This window comes from Rhincodon typus, unplaced genomic scaffold, assembly GCF_021869965.1.
Source record: "Rhincodon typus isolate 14 unplaced genomic scaffold, sRhiTyp1.1 hic_rhity00002817, whole genome shotgun sequence".
NCBI classification, from domain to species: Eukaryota; Metazoa; Chordata; class Chondrichthyes; order Orectolobiformes; family Rhincodontidae; genus Rhincodon; species Rhincodon typus.
The window spans coordinates 143-10,541 of record NW_025968455.1 but is presented as its reverse complement, the minus strand read 5'-3'; the positions used below and the strand labels follow the sequence as shown (position 1 = coordinate 10,541).

Below are 10,399 nucleotides of genomic sequence, written 5' to 3'. Positions count from 1 at the left end.
AGGCCTGGTTCTGCACTGTAGGGATTATATAAAATGCAGTACTTATGAAGTGCAGCCTCTGTTGCAGTGTAGGAAACATGGCAGCCAAAATTGTGCAAAGCAAGCTCTCAAGAGCATTGAGATAATCATCATAGAATCCCTACAGTGTGGAAACAGGCCCAACGGCCCAACAAGTCCACACCGACCCTCAGAACATCCTACCCAGACCCATCCCCCGATAACCCACCTAATCTACACATCCCTGAACACTACAGGTAATTTAGCATGGCCAACCCACCTAACCTGCACACCTTTGGACTGTGGGAGGAAACCGGAGCACCCGGAGGAAACCCACGCAAACACAGGGAGAATGTGCAAACTCCACACAGACAGTCACCCGAGGGTGGAATTGAACCCGGGTCCCTGGTGCTGTGAGACAGCAGTGCTAACCACTGAGCCAGTAATGACCAGATAGTTTTGTTTCCACGATGCTGATTGAGGTATAATAGTGACGTTGATATTGTAAGAGCATGGGAAATGAAAGCAGGAGGAAGCCATTCAGCCCCTCAATCGTTCAGTTAGATTATGGTTGATCTTCTAATTCAGCACCATTTTTCCACACTGTCCCCATATCCCTTCATATTTTTAACATCTAGAAATCTCTGTCTTGGACATAATGGCTGGTTCTGTACATCCCAAGTAAAGAAGTCCAAAGATTCACCACTCTGTGCATGAAGAGAGTCCTCTTTGCCTCAGTCTTAAATATACCACCTCTTATTCTCAGATGACATCCTCTGGTTCTAGATAGCACCTTCAAACCAAGAATTCCCATTCTCTCTTTCTGAATAGCACCTTGGGATATTTTATGTCCTTTATACCTGTGGGGGCAAATGGGGTTTCAATTTTGACGTCTCCTTCGAAAAATGGCACCTCTGACTTGCAGCACTCCCCTTAGTACCGTAACAGGATGTCAGCCAATAATCTCTGTGCTCACATCCATGGGGTGGGATTTGAACCCACAACCTACTGCATTGGAGGTGAGAGAGCTACACACCTCACTGCCCCTCACCTAGTGTAGCTCTTCATGAGCGATGTCGTGGGAGATCTGAAAGTTCCAGGATAGTTCTGCCAGTTTACTCTGCACTGCCTTTTTAAAATTCATTCATGGGACATGGTCCTTGCTGTCTGGGCCAGCATTTATTGCCCATCCCTAGTTTCCCTTGAAGAGGCGGTGGTGAACTCCCTTCTTGAACCGCTACAGGTGAACAATGCTGTTATGGAGGGAATTCCAGGATTTTGACCCAGTGACAGGGAAGGAACAGCGATATATTTGCAAGTCAAGATGGTGAGGGGAGCTTGAAGGTGCTGGTGTTCCCAAGTATCTGTTGCCCTTGTCCTTCTAGATGGAAGTAGCCGTGGGTTTGGAAGGTGCTGTCTAAGGGGCTTTGGTGAATTTCTGCAGTGCATCTTGTAGATGGTACACACTGCTGCTACTAAGCGCCAGTGGTGGAGGGAGTGGATGTTTGTGGATGTGGTGCCAATCAGGTGGGTTGCTTTGTCCTGGATGGTTTCAAGCTTCTTAACTGTTTCTGGAGTTGCACCCATCCCGGCAAGTGGGGAGTATTCCATCACACTCCTGACTTGTGCCCTGTGGATGATGGATAGACTTTGGGGAATCAGGAGGTGAATTATTCGCTGCAGAATTCCCAGCCTATGATCTGCTCTGGTAGCCACTGTATCTCTGAGGTGAGTCTTGTTTAGTGTCTGGTCAATGGTAACCCCCAGGATGCTAATTGTGGGGGATATTCGGTGATGGTGATCTCGTCCAGTTGCACTCCTGTACAAATGTTTTATTTAAATAATGTATTCTGCATTTAAGGCGTTGAGTTTTACAATGTGGAGTTGAATATTTTGAATCATTCTCAGCGGCCCTTGGTAAAAATTCCAACGGTGCATCAGGAAATTGAAATTTGATTGTTCTTGTAAGGACAGTGTGGTGAAGGAGTAGAAGCTCCGGCTGTTCACATTCATCAAAACTAAAAGCTTGGAACCCGCTTACTGTCTCTGCATCAGTGGATTTGTTGTGATCAGTTTTCACAGAATGAAACCATTTCTCACATGCTCCCTGGTACAGAACTCAATGAAGGGAAATGATCTTTATGCGATACGTTAGTTCACAATTCACTTCAGTCTGCTGGATAGTAACCCTGCTTAAAATTGGTTTCTTTGATCAAACAGGTACACAGAAAATGAGCGACAATGAAGAAAATTCTCCGACACAAGGTAAGGAACCATCATCGGCAATGCCCCCAGCCAGGTAACACAATAAACAGAGAGGTAGAAAATCACATCCAATGGGGATGGGCTGGTTTCATACTATTGCTGATGTGTAGAGAGACCAGACCAATGCTGCACCTGAGGTGGTTCCCAGCAGCACATGAGCTGGTTCCCAGCTGCAACCGTGAGTTGCTCTTGGCTTTGTTGTGGGCGCATGCTATTGCTAAGCCTTCTGTGCCCGCTCATCATCATGGTGACACCCACTGACACTATCCTCTGTCACCAGCTAGTGTCAGTGAAGGGCCTTGAAACGGAGTAAAAATCGTAAGACTTCCTTTTAAAAGGAATGCTCCAATGAATGAAGTTTCTGGCTGGTCATCCTTGGAATCTCATGCTATGCCTAAGATAAAAGAAAAGTCTGTTTACTTCGTAGCAATCAGTTTGATCTTTGGTAGGCATGATTTATTCCTCTGGACCTTCAAAAAGTATTTCTGAAGAAGTCATACCAGACTTGAAAAGTTATTTCTGTTTCTCTCTACAAAAATGCTGCCAGACCTGCTGAGTTTCTCTAGCATTTGCTTCGTTTGCTTCACATACTATCACAGTGATGTATTATTCATTTTTTCATCTTTCATTTTCTTTCTTGGTGGCCCGGTGGTTAGCACTGCTGCCTCACAGCACCAGGGACCTAAGTTTGATTCCACCCTCGGGCGACTGTCTGTGTGAAGTTTGCACATTCTCCCCGTGTCTGCGTGGGTTTCCTCCCGGTGCTCCAGTTTCCTCCCACAGTCCAAAGATGTGCAGGTTAGGTGGACTGGCCATTGCTAAATTGCCCATAGTGTTCAGGGATGTGCTGTGCTGTGCTGTGCACAATTTTGTCACTGAAAACTTACAACTCCAGGATGGAAACCACACCAACAGTTTCAGGCAAGCTCATTCAGCATTCTCAGGAAAAGCCTCGAAATGGCACCACTTCCATAATTAAACCAACACAAAATCTACAAGTCATAAAGATATATACACATACCAATATTTCCCAAGAGAAATACCTTACCTAGAACTGTTGTTGGGGAGCTGGGGACAATGTTTAGAAATAAATTTCCAGCTTTTCTTTTTAATTGAATTTAAATACCCCAGACGCGATGCGAGGATTTCAACCCATGTCCCCAGGGAATTAGCCTTAGTTTCAGGGATGAAAAGACAATGATAGTAACACCATCAGCCCCTGTGAGTAATTAAGAGGCTGGATTGCACTTGCCTCAATCAATCAGACCTGAAACATCAGCTTTCCTGCTCCTCTGATGCTGTTTGGCCTGCTGTGTTCATCCAGCTCTACAATTTGTTATCTTAAATTCTCCAGCGTCGGCAGTTCCTACTATCACAGCATTAGTTGATTATTTTAACAGAAACAATATTACAGAGAAAAGGCCAAAAAAATGTCACTGTGTCGTAATGCTCATTCAGAGAGCCAGTGCAGACATAATGGGCTGAAGGGTCTCCTTCTGCAACATTACACTTCTGTGATTCTGATGTTCAGACTGGAGAGCGGTAAAATGCCTTGTAGAACAAACAGGTATTGTACTTTGAGGTTGCGCAGACCTTCTTTGAAGCAATGTAGGAGGCCGAGGACAGAGAGCTCAAGTAGACAATGGAAGTGGCAAGTTGCTAGAAGCTTGAGGCCACATGAACTGAATGGAGGCGCTCAGCAAAGTGATAAATGAATCTGCATTTGACATCACCAAATACCAGAAAATGGTATCACTTGGAAGGAATGCTTGGGAAAGAAGGAGATGAAAGAGCAGGTCTTGCATTTCCAGGGCTTTCATGAGAGGGTGTTGCGGGAGGGTTGGGGATGTTAGGAGTGTTACAAGGATGGGCCATTGTGCCACAGGGAGAAGATCCCTCTGGAGCGCTGGAAGGGGAGGGCCAAGTTATATTTTGCTTTATCGTTGTATACGACACAAGGTCACACTCCTGACAACAATCCTTAATAAGCCTAAAGTAACTCGTTGCTGTACAATGTTTTGCAGGGGAAGATAAGGAGAGTAATGAACACATACCCTATATTGATGAATGTGAAGACGGTAGGACAAAATCTTCTTTCATAATAAAACAGAAGCATCTGAAATACGGTTAAATAAACCAAAAAAATTGTGAATTGGTCATGGTTCCAATTTGTCAGAATTTTTATTCATTCTAGCAAACTGCTTTTTTAAAAATTAAAATGAATTTGAAGACAACGTTCTTAGCTGTTCATTTCTCCAGTCTCTCTAGACAACAGGAAGTTTTGTCAATCAGCTGAGAAAGAATATTTGTTAGGTTTTCCTGTTCGGTTTCCACATTCATTCTGCGCTGTCCAATGAGTATTCAGACCAAGATGGCTTCACTAAAGGGCACTGTTCATGTGTGACCCTGGACCTTCAAAATTCAACCATGAGGACTCTCACATTTCTGCCCTGACCCACCATTTGACATTCACTAGACATTAATGGATTGTAATTATAAGCAGGAGCTGGGGGTTGATTGTTCCTTCAAGTGATGGTGAGGCCATTTCTATCATAGTAGCAGCTGAATTCAACTCAGGCATCACATCCAATCCCTTAATTTGTACATCTGGGTCATTATCTAGCTCAGTTTACCATTGTGACACACCTCCATGATAGGTAGGACTTCAATGATATTCTAGCCTCACGGAAGGGACATTACTACTGTGCCAGGAAAGCTTTAACTGTTAATTATATCTTTATGCGGTGTTTAAATGGTGGGCATTAACTGGGGATTCACCTGAGCTCGTATATATTATATGTATATCTGAGCTAATGGTCTTGTGCTGCTGTGGTTCCTGCCTCTATCTCTGGGCTGGTTTCAAATCCCACCTCAGGATGTGATGGGTACAGATATGTAGCTTAATGTGCCTTAACAGTGTGCTTTAAGTATAGCTGTGCTGGGATCTTCTGGCATGGTGACAGCCTCCCCTGTCTCTGGGCTAGGACCAGTTTCAAGTCCCATCAAACATCTGAACCAATTGAAAAATTATTTTTAGGTTCTTATAGCCCTAAAGGTTCGGATGTGATGACCACAGAGATAAACGATTTTATACATTGGAACTGGCTGGAACAACTGGCTTGTAACAATCTGTATTATGTGCCACTGTCAGTAAAAGCTGGTGAGCGTATGGAGCCGAGATATATCCTTCACTGCCTGGCCATCTAAATTCTAACATTACCCGCTGCACCATTAGGTAGCTGAGAAATGTTGCCTTCATAGTGCGTGCTTGAAGTAAGACAAAGTTGAAGATGATGAAAATGCCCTTTTTAATGTAGAACGTCTCCTATCTTCTCCTGGCAGCATTCTTTGATTAAATTCATTTTTCTGTTCCCACAGAGAGTGGACAATGAAGACACGACTTGACAGATTACAAGACAGGTCAATGTCAGTGAAAACAGAATGTCACTCTTTTAGACCTCCAGAAAGTGGATGGTACAATTTTGTGCTTGAGTTTAGATCGCCATCTTGTTCAGTTTTGTGTGTCCAAATTCTGGGTTGTATTATGTTTCGTAATTGTAATTTTTGAGGGAAATATTTTGGCCTAATATTGTGCTTCTAAATGATACTTTTACTGCCTGCAACTGGTGTTCGATTGATCAGTAGAAATTAGATCCGATATCATATCAGCTTCACAACAGAAGAATGCCTAACTGTGTTCATCCCCATTAATGCCAGGTATGTCACACTTTTGATCCCTGAGTAAATTTTTACTTAAACCTTGAGCGTGAAGCTGCCATAAGAGTACAATACCGAGAGATCTTGGCCCCATTCAGTCGGTCATACTTGTCCCATTGCTGTTCAGATGTCTACACAAGGTCAATGGCCAATTGCTTCTCTTTTGGGAGATGGTGCATGAATTAAAAAGTTGTTTCACTTCCTTTCTTTTTCCTCCTCTGGCAATTGCTTGATACCGCAGTAAAGTTGGTTCCCAGTGTAAAGATGAAGCAAGAATGAAAATTGAGTTGTGGGATTGGCCAGTGAGGTTGAAGGTGACTTGTCGAATTTGAGAGGGACACAGATTTGGCAAATAAAGGACAAACCAGTTGATGGGATAGGTGCTAAGTCTGGTCTCTTTATGTTTCACTTCTCCTTTAGCAATCCTTTAGCTTTTTGTACCTTGTTAACTCCCTCCTGGCACACAAATTGACAGGGTTTGCTGTCTTTGACAGCTCCTCATATGCTGATGTCAATCTTTCTCTATTTTGTATTCTTTTTCTTTTCCTTAATATCTTTACAATACATGGGCATCACTGTTGTGGCCAGCACTGAATAGAATTCCCTTCCTAAACCTGTCTGCCCCTGATCTCCACTCCTTTGAGACCGAATTGAAACCTGCTGCTTTGATCAATTATGCCTCCTTAGGTTTCAGAAATTGAGTGATTGCTGTTCCTGTGAAACACCTTGGGACGTTTTACTGCTTTGTAAGGTTAAAGTCATCATTGTCTCAGAGGACCAACAGGGCTATTCTCCTAGTTCACCATACTGTCCTGATAATTCCATTGGAGATAGGGCAGTGTTATCTCTACATTATCACTAACAGCTTTGCTTCAGATGCACTGCACTGAGAAAGTAAATCTTCTCCCAAAATATTTCCAAGATTTTCTTTTCCTTGAAGTAGCTTTTGATTTCTCAGAACACCAAGGAGTTTGAACAGCAAAGTCAAAAGTTGTGATGATTGTGAGGGGGATTAACTCCATTTGCTAAAAGAGAATCTGAAATCCTGATCATGGCTACACATCGTTCTGATCAATTGATCATAAATTTTTGGTTGACTTGAGAAATCACAGTGCAACTAACATGACTCGCTGTTTGCTAACAGTGATTGGCTTGCAATTGAGAAGTTGTTTGCAAATCCTTAATGCATATCTGAAAACTCCAAAGCTGGAGGATAATGTTTCTGATAAGCTTGAAATAATTCAGTATTTATACAGAGCCATTCACTGCTATCAACTGGGATCTCATGCTTAAGTGACTAAAATATTCATCAGTAGCTCTAGAGAGTCAGATTTCCTTTACCAAGGCCCTCACTGCCATATATCAAAGTTCATTTGACAGGATGAGTGTTAGTTAATGTTCCTCCCAGTCTTCTCTCACTCATTGTCAATACAGAGTTGCTCATTCAGGCTGGAGAGGTGAAATATGGATCCATGAATGCTTTTCTCTTGTCCCTCCCATTATGGTCTCTAAGGAGAGGTCTTTTAATCTTCTTCTGCAGCTGTCACTTTGACTTATTCTAGTATCTCTCACGTTAGAGGTCTGAAACATTACACAAAAAACATCTGCTACCCTAACCCCCAACATTTTGCATATTGGTCCTACAGAATTGCACTTCAAAAAGACCCCTGAGATTTCACATTTGAAAGATATACATTTTATTGCCCTTGGCCCATATTTATTTACCTAAAAACACTGCACCACTCATATGGACTATGCAGGAGATTGTTATTTAATGATGGCGGTAAGTGAAGCTAGTAATTACTAGAATCAACTTTGTTTCCTGCTGGAATAGATGGATATAAAGTTTTGTGATGTACAGTACATTATTATATTACCTCCCTGGCAAATTACAGCTGATATAATGGGGGCTATCAAAATGAATGAAACTCAACAGAGTTAAAGTGTAAGAGTGATTGTTCTCAATATGAAGCCAGGACGCAGCAAAGTTCAGCTTCAAATAACTGTCATTAAATCAGAAAAATGGAATGCTTGCTGTTCAGGTAGAGGCCATCCTGCCCATCAACTCCATGCCAGCTCTCTGCAAGGACAACTCGGCTCATCACACTCTTCCGTCCTTTCCCTGGAACTCTGCAAACCCTCTATCTCCTGGCAGCTGCTCAGCACCCTTCTGAAAGCCACCCTCCCAGGCACTGCATGTGGAATTCCGCTGGAAGCTGAAGCACTTGGCTCCCTCCTCCAAGATTGCGTTCCCCACATAGTAGCAGACGCTCACTGGTCTGGACCTCCCAGGAGCCAATGGTTCTGAATTTGTTGTTACCGAAAAGAGAAGGACAAGGTAATTTCTAAACAAGGAATGATCGTGGTCCATCTACAGTCTAACACGTACCATCCTGGGGATCATACAATACAAAATAGTTGAAATGTTGATAGTGACCTGTCTCTCTCAATGAGTCTACAACTGACTCAGATGTGAGGTGAGGAACCCACTCCACTCCTACCAAGTGTTGGAGACCACTGGGACTCATAGACCCAAAGTCACATGTTATTCTCAATCTTGCTTCACTCACCATGTCTTAAATGTTTTGGATCCCAACGTGTTACTTTCTGAAGAAGTCCACCACATTTGCATCCAAATACCTTGATACTCACAGTTTCTATCACCTCTCACAGGAACCTGTTCTGTATATTGATCACTGACCTACTGAGAGATTGCATTGTACATGAACATGTGAATGTACCATCCAATGTTGACCCCCAACCCTCAGGCTGTATACTTGTCTTCTCTTGTTCCAGACAGAGTGTAAGTAGCTCTCTAGCCTTCAAATGCTAAAAGCAGCAGTCATATCACCAAAGCATAATGGGCTGAATGGCCTCCTTCCATGATGTTTACTTCTATATTATCTCTCAGTTGTTCTCTTACTCACCATCAACATGCACAAATGAGAATAAGCTTCTGATCAGGTCCCCCGTTCTGCACTATCCTTTCATCCAGCAGCTATCCCTTGTATTCCAAGTGGTCGTCTCAGAAACACTCATTTTTAAAACTGAATTTCAACACTTTTAGAAATAAAATAACTTTATTGACAGTTCATTTATTTTTTTTTCTCAAATTGACTTGGGCATTTCTTTTAAAATAGGAAAAGGTCCAGCCAATTGACAAGGAGATCATTGAGGGAATTAAGTACGGCTTGTTGTATAGTGGTCAGTTCCTCTGTATTAATTGGCACCTCACTTGTTATAGGACTGGCTAATCTTGGCAGCTAATGTTGGGCTCTTTGGAAGAGGTAGTGCTCTTGTGTTTAACTGTTTTGCTCAAGGATACGCTGTCTGGGAGAAGGTTCATAGACTCGCAGGATGATGGAGCACACAGGGAGGCCACTCAGCCCCTTGTGTCCCGTGCCAGCTCCCTATTAAAGCTAACTCTCTGAACAGGCTGTAACCCTCGACTCAGATTAACATTTGGCAGAATTCAACCCTGTTGTCCCTGAGATTGGCGTCTCATGGCGGCGAACACTGGGGTGAGAGGGATGGTAGAAATCACAGGGAGGGGAGCTTGAGGTAGGTCTTGACTTCATGTTGGCAATGTAAAAAGGACGTTAATAGATGAGCAGCCCACTTGACATCCCACCTGACAAATATAAAATAATACCAAAAGGGCTATCAGATGTGCTGCATCATCACTGAAAGTCTATCCCATTCAAATGTCATGTGATCTGATATGAAACCCTGATCCAAATCTACTGTTCAAACCTCCAAATTTATCCAATTTAAAACAAAAATGTTCCAAACACACACTGTGCCAGTTTTATGGATTCTGTAAAGCTGCCTCTTGCAGTGCATGCTTGCTTTGCTTTAGACTATGTTTAGATAGATGTTTTACTTTCCATAGACTTTTCAGGAATACAGTTTTTGTTTCCTTGGATGCTTTAAGATTTGCCTTACCTCATGGTATGTAATAGTAACTGGCAGTTGTTTCTTGTAAACTTGAGGCAAGTGGATCAAATTGGAAAGTATCTTCCTGATCCTAATGCCTTGTTGTCAACCTGTTAAGTAGCCAGCATTACACCTTCGAAACAAAAGGTTTTTTCCTCTTCATCTCTCTCTGTGCCATGAACTTGGGATGTTGCCAAAACAAAATGATACCTTCACACTTTGTCTGTTTAATAAAATGAACGGTAATAGCATTTTGAAAGGCATGCCTCTTCTGTTATTTGAAAAAGTCATTTTTATGAGACTGCTGGTATTTGAAAGTTGGATTTTAATTCCTTTGTCAGCTCCCTCAGTCTGATATAAAAGGACATTAACTTTACTTTGTTTTTGGCTCCGTTATTGAAGATTTTGATAAGTCAATCAAGGTTCGGGGTAAAAGCTGAAGTCACCATAGTCCTGTTTTCTCATTAGAGAGACTAGTGGTGGT

General features: G+C 42.5%; 1 long non-coding RNA gene across 1 annotated transcript; it reads left to right on the top strand.

The window, feature by feature from the left end:
• The first annotated feature begins 1,715 nt into the window (after positions 1–1,715).
• LOC109916387 lies at positions 1,716–10,166 on the top strand. The gene is made up of 3 exons (XR_002258735.2): positions 1,716–2,262; positions 4,287–4,340; positions 5,641–10,166. It is a non-coding gene; the product is annotated as an uncharacterized LOC109916387 (long non-coding RNA).
• The last annotated feature ends 233 nt before the right edge of the window (positions 10,167–10,399 follow it).